The sequence below is a fragment of the Psammomys obesus genome, unplaced genomic scaffold, assembly GCF_907164565.1.
Source record: "Psammomys obesus unplaced genomic scaffold, mPsaObe1.curated_primary_1811, whole genome shotgun sequence".
Taxonomy (NCBI): domain Eukaryota; kingdom Metazoa; phylum Chordata; class Mammalia; order Rodentia; family Muridae; genus Psammomys; species Psammomys obesus.
The window spans coordinates 12,709,962-12,725,634 of NW_026596085.1; positions in this window are offsets into that span (position 1 = coordinate 12,709,962).

Genomic DNA, 15,673 nt, shown 5'->3' on the forward strand with positions numbered 1-15,673 from the left:
GTGTCTCACAATCCACTCCCTGCCCCTTTCTTCTCAGAATCCTGGGTCCAGGTGACAATTAGCTTTTCTTTTGCACCTGCCTTTGGCCTCTGCAGCTACCTCCCTTAGAGAACCAGGAACAGATGTAGACATCAGTGATTCCATTTCCTCATCATTATTGACCCCAAGTCCCCAGAGTGTAGTTTGCATGAACTCTTTGCTCTCATGAAAGAGGTTGGCTTTCTCTGCCTGGGAAACCTATTTCAAAAGGCATTGTTTTGCTCACAGATTTATAGAAATCCATTCTTTCTAAGTAGATTTTTTTTTTTGCTGTAGTACCATCAGACATACTCATTGGATGTCTTGGGACTAAAAAGCTACCGCCAGGTAGGGAGAGAATGAAGTTGTGAGCTGGAAACTATAGAGTGTCTCTATATACTTCTGGGTGCTGGCTGACAGGCTCTGCATGACCTCCTCCCCCAGGATGGGTGCAAATCCTGGAAAAAGCTTACACTTCTTGGCACTGGCTACCAGCATCTATTTGTCTCCCCGAAGGATTCCAATTGCAGGGAATCAGCTGGTGCAGGGATGCAGAGGGTCCATGGCATCCCCACTCCTTCATTTGATCACTGTGCCTCAGTTTCCCACTCTGGCACAAGCCTATAAGTTATGCTGGGGTGAAGGGTCACAGGGCACTTAAGAGTTTGGGGAGATTTCTTGAAAATGTATTTATGTGGTGTGTGTGTGTGTGTGTGTGTGTGTGTGTGTGTGCATGCATTCATGCAGGTGCCCATGATGGCTAGTACAAAGCATTAGACCATTGGAAAAGAAGTTACAGGCAGGTTGTGAGCTGCCTGACTTGGGTGCTGGGAAATAAACTTGGACCAATTAGAAGAACAGTCTCTCAGCTGCTGAGTCATTTCTCCAGCCCCAGAGCTCTAGAATTTGTCTTGGATGAAACATGTTCAAATGATTAGGGTTTCATGGGTCTAGGTGGTGTCTAGTTGAGTTTTCATCACTGGAGTGTTGACCTGGCTTTTACACCAAGTCCTCCTCATGTCCATGAGACCCACTTCTGTGCACAGAAACTCCACAGACTTCCCTGAGCCCTAAAATAGTCAGTGGAATGATAGATGGTATGTACCTTATCTAGGTTCTATTGTGTGGTGAAACATCATGAGCAAAAACAACTTGGGGAGAAAACAGTTTATTTCACTCACAGTTTGGTCATCAAAAGCAGTGAAGACAGGAACTCAAGCAGGGCAGAAATGTGGATGCAGGAGCTGAGGGAAAGGGCACAGAGGGGTGCTGCATATTGGCTTGCTCAGTTTTCTCTCTTATACAACCCATGACCACCATCCCAGGAATGGCACCACCGAAAATGGGCAAGGCTCTCCTGCATCAATCACTAATTAAGAAAATGCTGTGCAACTAGATCTAAATTTGCTTTTTTTTTTCTTTTCTTTCTTTTTTTTTTCTTTTCTATAAGGTGTTTCCCTCTTTTCAGTAAACTTTCCCTTGTGTCAAGTTGACATAAAAATAGCCAGCACAGATGGTGACTGAGAGGAAGCCTGCTCTTGTGAGAGTGATTCCAGGTCTATGTACCCTCCATTTTAGTCTCCTGGCCTGGGTATCTCCCTGCAGCCTGAAGACTCTATTCCAGCCTGAGGAAGGGTAGTGTGAAGGAACCTGCTGGGATCTGCAGCTGCTGGAGTGTGGTGCTTTGAGAATGGCACCCATAGGCTACCATATTTGAACGCCTAGCTCTCAATTCTGTTTGGGAATGTTAGGGGTGTAGCCTTGCTATAGGACGTATGTCATTGGGTGGGGCCGGTCTTTGAGAGCTTGAGGCCTCCACCAATATGCAGTTTGCTTTCCCTGCTTAGTGTCTGTGGTTAAAGATGTGAACTCTCAGCTTCCTGCTCCTTTTACCAGCATCCCTGCACCCCAACACTCTTGCATCTCACCATTCCTGCATCCCAGCATCCTGGCATCCCTGCCATCATGGATCATGGTCCAAATAAAGAATTCCTTCTAAAGTTGCTTTCATCATGGTGTGTTATCAGAACAATAGAAAGTAACTAATATGCAGGGGCTCTCTTTTCTGCTTAAACTCTTTATCTTGGGTCAGACTTTAGAAAAGAAAGGATGCTATTCCCTTCCAGAAGACTCCAAGAAACAATTCTTCTTTTCCTGACAAAAAATAAAAAGATACATATTCATCAAAATTGGGAAGGTATGCAACACAGGGAGGCTTCCTCCAAGTCTAGCTTGGTAAACCAATGAGGTTATTAGGTTTAGGAGCATATGTGACTCATACATAGAAAGAGAACCTTGGGCAGACCATAGGAGTTGTTATGCCTCCAGTTGTTCAAGCTAGATAAGAAAAGTGCAGAGCTATAGGCCATGCTCATGAAAGAGGGACTTTATATTTTGTGTGTATGCTCAGTGGACAGCCATTTCAATAAGCTCATCCATGGTGCTGGTAGCCATGTTCTCTAGGAGGGTAAGTAGCTGAGTGTGAAGAAGGCCAGTTCTGGGCTCAGATGCACTCATGATGAGAAAGTCAGAAGTAAAATATCCTGGCCAGAGCAAAAAGCTGAAGGGAGTTAGAATAGGAGGACAGGACATGGCTTCCTCTTCCTACTGGCAAAGAATTCCTACTATGTGCTTTTCCTAATGGTAGAGAATTCCTGCTATGGGCTTTTTCTACTAGCAGAGAATTCCTGCTATGTTTTGTTTTGTTTTTTCTTACTGTCAGAGAATTCCTACTGTGTGCTTTTCCTACTGGCAGAAAAGTTTTATTATGTACTTTCCCTACTGGCAGAGAATTTCTACTGTGTGCTTTTTCTACTGGAAGAGAATTCTACCACCAGAAAATTCCTGCTATGACATCCAGAGACAGGCTGTATGATTGTCAGCCCTAAACCTTTTTGCAGCACCCCCCACCCTGTGAAGACCCATTAGATTTAGTAGGCTAGGTCTTGCTGTTCTTTCTCTGTTTCTCCACGACTAACCATTGTACCCCACTCCAGGATCCTCGCCTGCACTGTGGTTGTCAGGATCCCACCTGTCTACACTGCCACCCTCTTCTGCTTTTGGTCAGATGTTAACTTCTATGACTGTGGTTGTCCTACCTACAACTACACACCTGACCTCTCGACCTCACCCTCAGGCCTTCTTCCTAGCGTGTGTGTTCACAGCACATTCATTGCTCTGTGCTAGCGTTTGAGCATTTCTTTCAAAACTATTATTGAGACTTAACCCTCATTGGGAGGAATTAATAAAAGGGAACCTTGATCTGATCTGGTGTTTGAAGGTGGGATGCTTAGGAGGTGATTACATTTAAGTGGAGCTGCAAGGGGGTGTGTGTCAATATCTAGTGACTGTAGCTTCATAAGTGCCAAATATTTGACTTGGGATACTCACTGTGCCATCCTGTGACCCTTCTATGTACTCCTAACTCTATAGACAGCCCAGCAGGAAGGAACTCACTAGTTCTGGATGCCTGCTTGCTAGGGTTTTTGTTGGTTTGTTTGTTTGTTTGTTTTTTGTCAATTCAACATAATCTAGAAACTAAGAAAATTCTTCAACCAGATTGGTTTGTAGAGAAGTGTGTGGGGAATTTTCTTGATTAATGATTAGTATTGGAGGACCCAGCCCACTGTGGGCGCTACCACCCCTGGTCAGGTGGCCTTGAGTTGTGTAAGAAAGCAAGCTAAGTAAGCCATGAGGAGTAAACCAGTGAGCAGCATTGCTCCATGGCTTCTGCGTCAGTTCTGCCTCTGGGTTTCTGCGTTAAGCTCCTGCCCTGACCTCCCTTCACCCTGGACTGTGACCTGTAAGATAAAATAAACCCTTTTATTTTATAAAATAAACATTTTCAGTCTTCCCAGCTGCAGTCTTCTTACAGTCGTCTTCTTTCAGGCAGCCTTTGCTCACAGAGCAAAACTTTCGAGTAAATAGGCTGATTTGGGTTCCTGGGCTCAAATGCTCAAATCCAAGATCTCATGGCCCCATTGGCTTGAGTTTTTCCACAGGGTGGCAGGGACACACGTCAAAAAGTGAAAGTTCACATCTCCAGCCAGAGCAGAAGGAGAGAGAACAGGACCCGTCCCCCATCTAGGCACACCCCAAAGACCTAGGGGCCTCCCTTTTTACCCTGTATTCTAGCAGGAGACAGCTCAAAGCTGTGACACATGGGCCTCATGTGGCCCGGTATAGCTGAGTATAACTATGAACCTAGCATAACTATAACCTGGATCACATAGTTCTCAACCAAGAGCTTTGTGTTGGCAGCACTGGGCAACAATGCCAAAAAATTGGAAGTGGGAGAGGGCAATGGATCAGTAAGTAAAATGTTTGCCTGAAAAGCCTGAAGATGAGTTAGACCTAAGCGCTTTGTAATGTCAGCACGGAAGAGGGAGAGATTGAGGGCACCTGGGGCTTCCTTGCCAGCCAGCCTAGCTTAATCAGGGAACTCCTGACCAATGAGAGAGCCTGTAAGACCCTGACTCAAAAAAACCGAGGTGGGCGGTGACTAAGGGATAACACCCAAAATTGTCTTCTAGCTTCTGTACACACATGCACACAGGAACACAAATGCTGGGCACACCCGTGAGAACCTTTTGCTTTTCAGAGGTGCTTCCCTCAGGAGTGCCTGCAGGATCAAGCCTTCATCACAGAGCCTTTGAGAGGCCTTCACCATCAAACAATTATACTTCCTTTTGAAAAAAAAAAGGTTGTTTTTGTTTGTTTGTTTGTTTGTTTGTTTTTTACATTTTATGTGTTTGAGTGTTTTATCTACACATATGTACATGAATGTAGGCAGTGTCCACAAAGGTCAGAAGAGGGCATTGGATCCTCTGGTATTGGAGTTACAGATGGTTGTGAGCCAGCATGTGGATGCTGGAAACTGAACCAGGTCTCCTGCAAGAACAACAGGAATTCTTAACCTCTTAGCTATCTCTGTAGCTCCAAATAGCACTTCCTTACCTTCCACACTATCCATTCCTGACAGGTACAGAATATGGACAGAGGGTCAAAGACTTCCTGGAATGCCCACCTCCCCCCATGGTGGCTGCACACCAGGACGGGTGGGGTCTCTTGGCTACCGGCAGCTCTTAACACCTGGAAATGGGCCTGCCTTCTCACACCCACGGAGAGATTCCTAGGAAAGCTTTGCTGAGTCATGGGGCTCCAGAGGGAAGGTCCAAACAGCTCTTGCAGACAGGCCTGAGGCCTTCACACTCACCCTGCTTATCTAGTCAGAACATGCACACTGTCTGCAGGGTGACATATCAGAACACTTGGGTCCTGCTGCACAGTGATGCTTCAAGTGTCACGTGCCTGTCTCTACACACACAGATCTCCTCCACACAGTGATGCTGCGTGTCATGTGTCTGTGTTGACACACACACACACACACACATCCCTACCTCACAATGGTGCTTGGGTGTCACGTGCTCCCATCTCCACACACTCAGATCCCTTTCCTCCACTTCATAAATCCAGCAAACAGCAGAATTTCTGAAAGTGTATAAAGTAGAAATAAGACTCCCTTCAGACAGAACTGTGCAGTAAAAATGAAGTTCCCTCTACTCTGGCCTTTTATGAGAGCAGTTGGAGGCCTGGCCGCAATCTATTCCAAATCGCAGCCTTACTCCTAAATCACTTCCACACTTGAGACCGATGCTGGTGATATTATTCCAGCACTCTTTTCAACGAGATGCAAAATATGTGATAATCATTATTCTAACGTCACCTGGGGCCTCTTGGTCAAGTGAAGATATTTCAAACACTGCGTTTCCAAGTCAGAGATGGCTACAAAATATTTAGAGAACTCTACCAAAGAATTGCCAGGCCATGAATCAACAGCTGCACACCGAGAGCCTTTTCATCCCAGACAGGGCTGGAAACTCAGAGGGAGATAAATTTTCATTCTTTTCACTCGCTCTATTATCCACTCCGACTGCGGTGTTAGGCTCTCTGCCTTCTCTGGCTCCAGTCCCAGGCTGTTGTCCAGGTGCCATTAGTAACTATGAGGGACCACCCAGCTGTGAAGGCTGAAGATTGCCATGCCCAGAGCGGTAGGCTGCTTTTCCTGCATGTCTTTCCTTGTGTTTTATGTCCCCTGGAGACAAATGCACACACACACACTTGTGCACACAAACACTGTTTCTCTAAGCTTGAGAGCAAGTGGTGGTTTCACTGGAATGTCCTCCATAGGCTCAGGAATTTGAATATTTAAATGAGAATATTTAAATGCGAATAGTCTCTGTTAGTGGCCCTGTTTATGGAGGCCTAGTCCTTGCTGGAGAAGATGTGACCCTGGGGGCTTAAGAGCTTAAGGTCACCATCCTCCCCTCAGCTTGCTCCCTCTGTCTCCAGCTTATGGGCTTCCAGGGGTGAGCCCTCAGCTTCCTGTTCCCACTGCCATGCCTGCTGCTTGCTTCAGTGTCTCCCTGCCATGATGGGTTCCTATTTCTTTGGCACTATACTCCCAAATAAACCCTTTCTTCTATAAGTTGCTTTGGTTATGGTATTTTTATCACAACAGTAGAAGAGTAAGTTGTGCAAAGTGACATGGACATGTGCCCATGAAGCACACATTTCATATATCATCATCAAGAGCTCTCTAGAGCAGAGGGCCAGGAAACAATGGCCAGTTGGCATAGCCTGGCACTCAGTTTGTTTTTGTAAATAAAGTTTATTGGCCCTTAACTGTCCCGTCTATCAATCTGCAATTGATACAGCACTGCAGAGGCAGAGTTGAGGAGTCGCCATGGAGACCATTGGACTTCATGTCAGGGGCAATGTTTACTTTCTGGACCTGCAAGGAATAAGCGTCATGTCCTCCATGCCAGTCCCAAGGATGTGTGTGGGTAAACCTGGAAGCTCACAATTGGGTGAGCCATGCTGATACATACATTTATCACTTCTGTTTTGTTTTCCATATTCAAAAACAAATACAAAGTTCCAAATAACTCAACAAACCAACTCCCCCATGAACAAATGAATAACATTCCCCTAAACTGCCAAGAAAGTAAATAAATTTTGAACCAAAGTTCAACTTGAGAAAATCTGAGAATTTCTCACTTTTCCTTTGAAATAAGGGAGACATATGGACTGTGCAGGTTATTTACTTCACAATAAATATTGCTGGTAGAATTAACACAAAACAAATGTGGTGGTGAAAAAAAAAAAAAAAACAAACTCCACACAAGGAAATGTATGTTATTGTTTTCATAAAATTTAAATAGGCAAAATTTAACTAGAAAATGTTGAAATATGTAGAAATCTATGTGTTTAATTTAAAAAAGAAAACTAGGGTTGGAGATACACCTCATTGGCTGAGATAGCATACTGCTCTCTCAGAGGACATAGGTTCAGTTACCAGCACCCCTATCAGGCAGTTCACACCTCTCTGTAGCTTCAGATCCCAAGGACTCTGCTGCTCTCTGGCCTCCAGAGGCATCTGTACCCTTATGCACCCTTCACATGTATAATTAAAGTTAAAAAATGAAATGAGTTTTTAAAAAGGAACACTGCCTATTTTATCTTAATCATTGGTGTAATTTGTAGAACCAAATACGATCAACTGTTAAATAAAATTTCTTACCAAAATAATTGATTCCCACACAGTTAATTTCAGTAAAATAAAAATACCCATCTGAGTCATTTCAGAATAATGGAACTATAGCAGGTTTAAAAGTTCCATTTTGACAAACAAGTTACAATTCTATTTTTAATACTTATACTTATTAAAGTTAAATCTGTCCACAAACTATCTTCATCCTATGAGCTTACCATTCAGCCATTTACCTTTACGCTAGCCTTCCACCCTCTAATCACCCATCCAGCCACCCACCCAATCTACTCATCCACTCATTCATCTATCTACCCAACCACTCACTTGTCTATCCATCCATCCATCCATCTGTCCATCCCATTCCTTTTCAGGGAAATACAAAATAAACATCTGCCACAAACACACTGGAACAGCATCAACAGCCAAGACAATGACCATTGGGCCTGACAAAGATCCTATTCTATGTGGCTCAACACATAGGACATAATTGATGGAAACATCACTTCAGAGCACTACCTTGTGTCAAAGCAGTTGCTGTGACTACAGGTTAAAACAATTCGAGGCACACACAGAACTGAACTCTGGGGAAGCTGTTAATGTAAATTTTTATCCTTGTCTGTAGTAGCTGTTTTTGCTTACCTCACCAAACACTGTTCAAATGAGTAGGATAACTTTTGAAAAATTAATTAATTAGTTAATTAACTGATTGATTAATTTTGCTAAAGTCAAGCCTATAGAGCATCTAAGACATGGTTGGCTACAAGATGGAGTTGCTATGGTTTGGATTTGGCAACTAGTTTCACAATATCCATTTACTTAAGCATCCATTCATCTATCATCTAGCTAGTACATTCACATCCATCCATTTATATGTATGCAAACTCCTCTACCTACCATCTGCCATCATCTACTGATCATCTATACTTAAACCTAACCATCCATCCAACTATCCATTTGTAAATAGTCATTGATCCATTTATTTCATCCCTAATTCATTCCAAAAACTAAAATGATTTAGACTAATACACATAATAAAAATAAATATATTAGAATCTAGAAAAATATTAGGATTGAAGGGCAGACCATGTGGAAATGAGGAATACTTTAGGTGTTGGTTCCTGTATCAACACCACATTGAAGTCAGAAATTAAGCTCCGAGCTTTTTGCTTTAATTTTAAAATTCTATTTTCTCTCTGTCTCTGTCTCACTCTGCCTCTGTCTCTCTCTTTCTCCCACATTGTATCTGTAGAGGTTAAAGAAAAACTTGTGGGAGCCATTTCTCTTTTTCCACCATGTGAGTACTGGGGATAAAACTCAGGGCATCAAGAGCCAGGCCTGGTGGTGCACACCTTTAATCCCAGCACTCAGGGAGGCAGAGGCAGGCGGATCTGTATGAGTTCAATGCCAGCCTGAACTACAAAGTGTATCCAGGACAGCCAAGACTAACACACACACACACACACACACACACACACACACACACACACACACCCAAATCCCCAAACCCTCAAACCAAACCAAACAAACAAAAACTCTGGGTATTGGGTTGGTTGTAAACACCTTTATCTGTTAAGCCAGTTTACCAGTCCAACAATTGCAAGTTTCTTACTAAAAAGGCCAATTCAGCCAGTGATGCGTCATGTCTCCTAGAAGACAACACGGCATATTAAGGCTACAAACCTTGGCTTGGCATTCAGGTCTGAGGCTCTTCAGTGATGCTTTATTCAGTGAGCCACAGAGCAGTTACTGAATGCCGGATCTCCCCTGTGGGACTCAGTTGGCTGGCAAAAATATGCAGACAGAACACAACTTGAGTGGAATGATTTCCACCATGCATTGATATACTTTGCAGAGCTCAAAATTGCAAAATTGTACTTATTTGCAAAATGCAGTAATTCATACTGTCAGGTCACTGAGAGTAATCATTTCAGCAGTGAGTCAGAATGTGTGTGATGAGGCTGGATTTATTACTGTCTTGTTAAATCTGTTTCAGCTGTGTGATACTCATAGCCATTTGTAGAATGTTTGGGAAAGGGTCTATGAAAACACCATTGTGGATCACAAAATGAGACCACCGGTGTATTTTCTAAGCATGTCCTAAATTTAATGGTCAGGCCCTTACAAGAAACAGAAGAGACATACAGAGAAGACCATGAAGATGAAGATGAAGATGAAGATGAAGATGAAGATGAAGATGATGAAGATGAAGATGAAGATGAAGATGAAGATGAAGATGGTGACAGAATGCTGTGTTTAAGAAGAGCCCCAAGGGAGACAGAAGCCACCAGGAGCCTGGAGTGAATCTGGTCCTGACTCCCCCTTGAACTTGCAGGCGACAGTGTCTGTAGACAGACTGATTCTGAATTTCTGGCTTCCAGAACTATCTATTCTTGGTAACTTATTATGGGATCTCTCAGAAATTAGTGTAGCCTGTGTCGTATTTCTGTCTATTCAGTGATGTCACCCTAGATGGAAGATTGTCACCTGTGCGTTCAGAGTGCTACCTTCAGGCATTCGTGAAATGGGAAACATTTCATCTGAGGGACTGACAATTAAAAAACAATAGGTTGATAAGATAATAGATGTTTTATCTTCTGACTGAACGCACATTTCTTCTAGTGCCAGTAAGATCAGCAGAACTAAGTAAGGTCAGACGAAATGTCTACCAACTCCCTGAACAGAAAGAAATGATTCATGATGAAGCCACACTCTTCATCTATTAAGTATTATTGGTGTTTTCTGGATATCAGGTAATATTGTGTGAGGTGGGTACACCTTCCTGTCAGTCTTAGGTCTCCCCAGAAGCCATCCTGGTAGACTAAAGTTGGGGAGGAGGGAGCTAGTTCAGTGTTGTGGGTGTTCCTGTCCATCAAATTAGCCCTGTGACCTGAATTGAGGTTAAAGTATGGTGAATCAGAAAGGGAACTTTTAATAAAATATTTGACAATTTCATACAGGTACAGACTGAGTTTGAGGCATTTTGTACACCCCCATTATCATCTCTCGTCTCCCCTCCTCACTGAAGCCCTCCTTCCTAAGGACCCCCACTGAGTTTAGTGGGACTTCCACTGCTTTCCTCTTTTCTGTTGAGATATGGACAGCTTATCAGCCACTGAGGACAGTGGCAACCCCTTTATTCGTATCTGTTAATTGCAGAGTGATGATTTTGATAATAACAGCATCATCACCATGCAAGCTAACACATATTGTCTTTATTGCTCAGCTTTGGGATGGTCCCAAGATTCTTAAGACTCCCACTGAGAATCCTAGCCTCAAACTTCTGGGAGGATTCTTTTCTTCCATTCTGATCCTTAAAACAGAAAATATAATTTTTTTCTGGCCAGAGGTCCACTGTGAGAGCACTGCTAAGTGCACCTCCTGTCTGATTTTCTCCAGAAAGTTTGATATGCCTGTCTCAGGACTGCTATTTTTTCTGGAACCTTCTACATTTGTTGTGAAAATTTCACTTGTCTATTCTGAACTCGATTGGTCAAATTAAAATTTTATCTCTGAAGATCTGTTTCTTGCAAAATCAATCTTCTTGAGCTGGAGAAGTTGGCTCAGAACTTCAGATCACTGTCTACTCTTACAGAGGAGCTGGGTTTGATTCTCAGCACCTACAGGGAGCCAGTTTCAGAGGATTCAATGCCCTCTTCTCCTTCCAGAGACATCAGGCATTCATGTGGTGTGCAGACATACATGCTGGCAAAACACAGTACACATACACAGTAAGAAACAACAACAACACAATCCTCTGCACACCATATGAAAGTTTCTGCAGTTTTCCCAAATCAGCATCATGGAATGACTCTGCTCTTGTCTGTCACCTACTTGTCCCTGTCACCATAACAGGAGCCCAGCTTCCTCAGAGAGCTCCATGGGAAAGACCTCAAGAACAGGGAGCCATATAAAGGAGACAGCAAGTCATCCATGTTTTATCTGTTGGGCTCTAGCACTCTGTTAGGTGAATGGGTTTCTAATTTCTGTCTTTGTCAAATGAGAACAACAGATGCAGAGACGAGATGGTGTGTCTATTGTCTCTCCAGAACATAGGGATTGAGTACAGAACCATCATTTGGCCAGGCCTTTGTGGCATTCAGTCTTGTAACTACATGAGGACAACTCGTCCTTGAGGTCCACCTTGTGCACAGCATGCAGTGCCCTCCCCTCTCCACACCCACATGCTAACCTTTCTTTTTGCCAGAGATAAAATGGGTGGTTTGGAGTTCAAGTTCATGTCTCTGGTAGTGGTGGTGGTGGTGGTGTGGTGGGGTGTCAATGGTGGCCTAGCTGACCAGGCATTTAGTCTGTGTACCACATTTCTTCACAGGGAGACAGGTTCTTCTTGGACACTTTCCAGGGGCATTCCAGGAGGAGACCCCAGAAAATAGGCTTGCTGGCTTAATAAGGTTGTGAATCAGAGCTTGGCATGACCCTTTCTTGATGTCTACTGCATATATTAGCATTTGATAGGAATCAAGGCCTTTTACAATTTTTAAAAAATAGCTTAACTATGAACTCATCATTCACTTACAGTCTCTTGTTACTATTGTGTTATTATATGCGTGTGGTGCTTTGCTTTCACATGGGTCTGTATATCATACACATGTCTGGTGACTACACAAATTCAGAAATGTGAACTGGACCCTCTGGGTCTGGGATTAGAGACCATTGTGAGACACCTTGTAGGTGCTTGGAATCAAACTTGGGTCCTCTGAAAGAGCAGCCAGTTCTCTTAACTGCTGTGCCAACTCTCCAGTCCCCATTCACTCATGCTTTAAAAATTATACACACTGACACAACCAGTGTCTGTGGTGATGCTTGTCATTGGTTGGTTCTGCAAGACACACTTGGAACAGCCGTGGGCTCAGGGAACCAACCTCTCCTTCATTTTGCACACATATTCTCCATCTCAAGTTAGAAGTCACTGAAACCTGCCATCTTTCTGAAACCATGTTTATTAAGTGAAGTTTTTGCCTTCCTCCTCCCCGTTTGCTGGTTTGCGCCTTTTTCTTAAAAAAAAAAAAAAAAAAGTTGATACAAAGTCTTTATTAGCAAGACAGTGACTACACTGGATGTTCAGAACCCCAGTGAAGCTCTGAGCCTTTCAGGTGAGTGTTTAAGCACAGAAGTCACATTCTGGCTTGACACACCTCAGCTAGCAAGATCAGTTAGACAGCAGTGGAACTACAGAAGCCAACAAGCAAGGTTAGTGCATTTAGGGACTTTCCTAGTAATATGGACTCTAATAGATTAGGTGGGGTTTTTTCTTTGGAGGGGGAGGGGACAGGTGATGCTGCCTATATCCTGGTTTTCATGACTTAAATGGCACTTTCATGACTTTGTCCATTGTGCTAAGGCTTGGGCTTCTGTTACAGGAAGATCAACATAGTGTTTGCACTATAGGAAAGCATTTAGATATAATGTGCTAAATTAAAGTGTGGTCATTTGTAGAATCTTCTATCTGGAATCTAACATGATATGTTCAAGGGGGGGTCTGGGAGAAGGGGAACTTGGGGGGTGAGTCTGTGTTGAGGATCCTGAGGATTGAAGATATCCACCACCCACACACATGTGTCTCACTAGTTGAATTTAGTAGATTACTTTAAAAAAAAAAAGAGAACATAAAGTTGGAAGAGAGGTATTGGGGAGGCACAGAGAGAGTTGGAGGGGAAAAGGGAGTATGCTTAAGATGTAGTATATAGTATATAAAATTTCTAAATAATAAAATGTGTACTCAAATATATAAACTAATTAAATCACCCCTTTCTGAGATTTTCTTTTCCCTTTGGATCTTTAACAGGACAGCCATATCTTACAGCAGTTATCTCCCTAGCTAGCAATCGAGCCTTTTTATATACCTCAGTCTTTCAAGATCTTTGTAAGCCATACATGCCCACTGATGAACTCAAATGTATGAGCTGCGCCCTGATGATACAGGAGAAGAGAGCATTGGAAGGAAGCTGTGGTGGTATGGAAGGTCTGCAAGGATCTACTCTACTCCAGACACCTAAGGAGGATCTTCGGATTTTGAATTGCACATAGAGATTTCTCCTTGGGGGAAGCAGCAGGATAAAAAGGGACCATGCTGACCGGATGTCAGGGCTCCAAGGAAGTTTCTCAGAGAAGCTAAGCCACTAGGGGCAGGTGTTTAGATTACCTACTAATCCCACAGTTGCTCACTCCAAAGGTGGGAGCGACATGACACCTCCCTGAGCCATGTTTTAAAATTAAGTGAATGGCCCATAATTGCTTCCTGCCTGCAGACAGAGCTCAGCAAGTTGCACAGCTCTCTGCTATTGATTGCTCTGCCTGTTCTGCTCTGGCCTGCTTGACGGATAGAGGACTTTCCTGGTTGTGTTTATTAACTTGATGTAGTAACCCCCGTTTTCAAATCCCTTCTCCCTCACACACCTCCAGAAAGCCTAGGAGGTGCCTTTTGGCTAGGAGACCATGGGAGGAGGCAGGTCCTTAGTTACAAGAAGGCATGACTATAGCCAGGCTACTGGACCTGCTTGGGGCCTGGGTGGAATGTTCATTCTGGTTTTTATTGTTTCTTTAGAGTGTCTCCAGGCTCCTGGAAGCAAGCAGTTTTTTGCTGAGTACTTGTAGAGTATCCATTTGTGTGCTTGTTGCCTCATTCTTGACTGCTTGCTCTCCACCAGATACCTTCTCACAAAGATGTCAGTCCCCAGGCCAGGGTCAGAAAACCTTGCTGGACATTTCTAAGGGGTTCTCTGACCTGTCAACATGCTAGAGTGTAAGTAAAACTCCTGACATTGACCCATCGTGCCAAGGCTATTGATTGCAGTGGTCACCGTTCCTTGTGCCTGTTAGGAAGCTGCTGTTTTCTTCAGTGACAGCCTGTGGACAGCACTAGCTATGGATTTCTCTGATGACATGCAGATCTATGTCTACCTGAAGGTACACATCTCTATTGGGTTGGGACTGAAATCTCTCTAAACTGTAACCCACAGAGCATCTATGATGGGATAAAGCCACCACACACCCACACACTCTCTCTCATTGTCCTAATAAAATCCCAATTTAGTCTCTTCTCTGTATGAGTCAACCTGGTCCACATGTCACAGGGTTGGTCCTCAGCTCATTGTTACTAGGAAGTGGGGAGGAACTTCAAGAGGTGGGCCAAGGGGAGTGTTTAGGTTATTGTGGGATTCCTGTATCTTCTTCTCTCTCTGTCCCCTGAATGCTGTGAGTTGAGCAGCTTGTTCTGCCTCCTGCTCAAGGCACAAGGGGCCCCATGTTGTCATAAGCACAAACAACAACGCCCCAGACCATGGACCCCAGAAACTGTGAGACCCAATGTGAGACCCTCCTCCTAACTTGGTATCACTCCTTCCGGCAAAGGGAAGCTCACTGATACAGTGTGCCAGCTCTGTGGAGAGTGCATTGTTTTGTGTTCTAGGAGGAATGAGATGTGACGCAAACAGCAAGTCCCAAAGCACACAGCCACTGAGTTTTGGAAGGTGAGGAACAAAGGCTACAGTGTACACCAACGGTTGCATGTCTGGCTAAGCAGCTGAATCTCGCATGATATAAATGAAATTCTCTGGAAGTCTCCCACATTCTGGGTGGATCTAAGCCTGAAGCTTGGCATTGGAAGCCTTGATGCAGGATGTGTAGACACTGTAAACACTTGGCATTGAATTTGCAGAAGGAAAACAATCAACCTGGCTCTTTAGAGAATGCTAAGACAGGTATGCATAGCTGTGGGGTTTGTAATTCACAGCTATTAAGTCCCTTAGAGAGGTGATAAAACTTTTTCCTGGGGTAAGAAAGTATGAGAGGAAATGAAGAGAAGTGTAAAAACACTTTCCAGCAAGGGGCTTTGATACAGTTTGGAGATGCTAAGTGATGAGTAGCTATCAACATGGGATTCACACCTAATCAGTTCAGCAACTAGTTACACCAAGCAGGCTCCAAGACTGCAAGAGTAAAGACACACAGAGGCAGGCAGGGAAGGTTCTGGCTCTACTTGCAAAGCATATTTTTAAGATTTTTAAGATGTAAAATATCAATATCTGTATAGTTATCATCTATCTATCTATCTATCTATCTATCTATCTATCTATCTATCTATCT